This window comes from Halyomorpha halys, unplaced genomic scaffold, assembly GCF_000696795.3.
Source record: "Halyomorpha halys isolate HHAL.00 unplaced genomic scaffold, Hhal_1.1 Scaffold58.1, whole genome shotgun sequence".
Taxonomy (NCBI): Eukaryota; Metazoa; Arthropoda; class Insecta; order Hemiptera; family Pentatomidae; genus Halyomorpha; species Halyomorpha halys.
In genome coordinates, this window is record NW_027110919.1 from 1,455,059 (window position 1) to 1,458,964 (window position 3,906).

The window sequence follows — 3,906 nt, forward strand, 5'->3', positions numbered from 1 at the left end:
TTGGTCCGCACAGCTTCATGAAGTGGGTATCCTTAATTGGGGAAATAGCTGGGCTGTTTAAAAAAAAATACTTCTTTACTTGTCCTAAACCCTTCATAAGTCGTAGTGGTACATATTCTATTTATTATTACACACGGTGAATCAGCGATTTTCCAGTACTTAATTTCATTCTTATATGATTCCTTATCCTTTGGAAGAATGAACAGACCATTTAGAAATTTCGTTTTCGGAAAATCCCGTTTACCTGTAATATGTATTATACGAATATAATAATAATGGAGTTTACGAAAAAAAAAAAAATCGTTTTCTGAATCTTGGGAACAACAGAGAATCAATTATAGACAATGCCTTCGATATAATTAACCGTGAATTCACTTCACTGTTGAAACAAATGTTGGAAAATAACTGTTAAACATCTTTCATTAAAAAAAAAGAAAGTAGTTTAGTAAGTAAGGATAGAGATCACCTATCCTCATTTTATTCATAGTGCTAGCTAAACCTTTTTTTTAATGGAAAATTTCAACAGCTATTTTCTGTCATTATTTAATCAACTTTGGCTTATCATATTCTAACAAATATACTATAAAATAACTGTTGAACGTTTTTAATTAAATAAAAAAATAGTGAGAATACTATAATCAGAATAATGTTTAGTGAGGGATACGAATAAAATGAGGATAGAATATCCTCCTATTCCCATTTTCCTCATTCCCATTGTTTACTAAAACGTGCGGCCCTGAAAGAATCGTAGAAGGAACTGTAAAATAAATCCCACGGGGAAAATTGAATAGTGTTTTAGAAACATTTTAAGTTCTATCTTTACAATATGGTCATTTAGCTTTGGACAAAACGTCGAAATGAGTTCTTTTATTTTGTTTAACTGCTGATGCTTAACTGTTAAAAGGCGTGTTTTCCTATTTGCCCATCCTATTCAATACACCTCAAGCCTACATCGGTGTTCCATAGTACAATTCCAGTACAGTTAACAGTTTTATTTTATAGTTTTTATTAACTATTTGTTCTAAAAAATCTCTTCTGCAGTCAATATACTGAAACGTAGTGAAATGAAATTAATCCCCAAATTATGGTTTACTCCTCAACTATTTTTCAGATCTTAAATGAGCTTATAGTTTTAATCTTAAGTCATCGATGAATCTTTGAGAGAAATACAAATTCACAATAAAGAGAATTAAGAATATACATTAGAAATAACATTTAAATTTAGTAATAATTAAGAAATAATTGTAAAAAAAGATGTTGTTACGAGATATTACTGAAAGAGACATGAAGCGTGGTTGAAAGAAGACGAAGAACAGACAAGATTAGAGGAAATTGGAAGTTTATTGAGCCATCTTGGTAATAGTTGTTCGTGCTCGGTTCATGATATAAATCTCCACTATCCGTTATATCCTCGGGAAATTCTTATATTAGGGGAATAACTACCATCAACTATTACTATTTACAGATTAGTATTATTCTTGTAGTAGTATATAATTATTATAATATATTCATACATAATGCTTATTCTAATTCCTACGTAAGGACATTCATTTCCTTTAAGTCTAGTTCAGGTTTGATTTATTTTTATTTGTACTTACTCATGCATAGAATAGATAGTAAGGTGAAGTATTTAAATCGCCTAAATTTATAATTAGAGTTTTCGACGAAAATAAACATTTGAGGCCCAATAAACAAGTCTTGCTCAATGGTCGGAGAAGCTTATTGATTTGATAACTTTATAGAATTGTTTTTGTTAATTTATTTTTTCAAAATAGGATCAAATTTTGATTAAACTCGGTATATAATGGTACAATAAAGCAATCTTTAATATCAGGTAGGTCTTATTGTGATTGAAGTAGTTGTGCATGGCTTAACTACCACATTTTTAAAAAATATTCCTTTAACGTACATTTAAATTTGTTTGTATGAAATAGTTAACCATTTCACATTGTTATTTGTATTACAATGGATAAATGTTAATTACGAAAGAAATTGATTATAAAGAACTAAATAAAATAAAAAAATGGACAAATAGCAATCATATCACGACTTCTTTATATTTTGGTAAAATATTGCATTTTTCGGCAGAGACAATGTTTATAATTGTTATTCACGCCTTTATAAACACTAAAATACGAATGTTTATGAGAACCGAAAAATGAAAAATTATTTTTTTAATTTTTGGCCTTCCATGGCGGTAAGTTTACACCAGATTTTTTTAAATTTTAAATTCTGAATAGGCATATTTTAAATACCTGAATATTATTAATTTATTTATTCTTAATTACTACATATTCTTATGTGCTATGTTATGTTAATAGTTATAGGGAATTAAAAAAAAAGCACTTATATAACTTGTTCGATGGAAAAAAAATAAAAGAACAACAAAAGCGAAATGCATTGCGATAATTAACCAAAAAAATATTCTATTATTGGTCCCCTGAATAAGGAAAAGATATTCTACAAAATGAATTCATACCGCTAGCATGAACGAGAGGCGTAATCTTTTTTCTTGATCTGCCTGCCCAATTATATTTTAATCCGAGCTGGCAGAGTAACTACTTGCTATACCCAAGATCAATTTCCACAACACCCCCCTTTTGTTTTAATGATACCTAATTGTGATGACCATGACCACTTTTAAATATTTATAATGACATTAGTTGAATAAAAAAAAATTATTTTATCAATAATTTCCTGATGATTATCTGTGATTTAATTTAATACAAGTTTTTAATCTCTGAATATGCCATTCAGTAAAAGCTTGTTTTTATTTTGTATGTCCTTCACTTATTTTACTTTTATAGCAGACAACTTGTTAATTTATTTTTTTCAATTTCCATACTAAGGCATGAGACAGAAATGAAAACATCATTAAGACGTTCACAGAGATATTTCTTTAAAACATATAAATTTCCACTGAAATTAACTTTGTGTGTTCTATAAAAATTGATTATTGAAATGAGTCAAAAAAATAGCCAATCTTTCGTTTGATAATTCATTTGGTCTGCAATTCACTAAAATGAAAAATACTAGATTAATTCAATTGTAATTAGAACTATACTAGTTTTCATTTTTTTCTAGAATTATATCTTTTGAATTCTTAACTAATTTATTCAGTGTTGAGTATGGATTAACTTATCTAAATGTTGTTATACATTTGCAAATGGTATGTAAAATATGATGCATACGTCCAGGAGTGAAGGGAATGTCCAGGGCTTCTGCAAATCTAGCTATTATTACAAACCTGTATAATTTATTTATTATTATTATTCCTACTTAGTATTTATTACCTCTCCTTTATTTGTGACCTCGGCAATAGCTAATGCTTCATGCTCTGAACACGAATAGTCCGACCCATCTGTTTTATATTCTTTTATCTCTGTGATTTTCTTTTCATCACTTACATACTTAATAAATTCATAAAGAAAACCAATTCTTCCACAAACATTCTTCTTCTTACGATGGAATTTTAGGGAGTAATCGTCCAAGGAGTTCATCAATTATCAGACTGATTTTTGTCAAATTTAGGCAAATGTTTTCCTTAGTTTTGACATAATAAACAGACTCTTTCATTTCAGTTTATGATGTTCAAATAGCTTTTTTCCTATTTGCATGTCCTTTCCTGATTATATAACATTGTTTAAATTGGTATCGAGGTATTTGATCGAGTCTGGCACCCGGGACTGCTTTACAAACTCGGTAAATTCCTACCTCCTACAAACTTTCTCATCATTCGTTCCTTTCTCATTGATAGATTTTTCCAAGTAAACCACAATGGTTCCTATTCATCCCTCTATTCTCAGTCTGTTGGTGTTTCTCAAGGTAGTATTCTTGGTCCCATCCTCTACACCGTCTATACAGCTGGCATTCCAACCAATCCTAACACTATCCTCACCACGTATG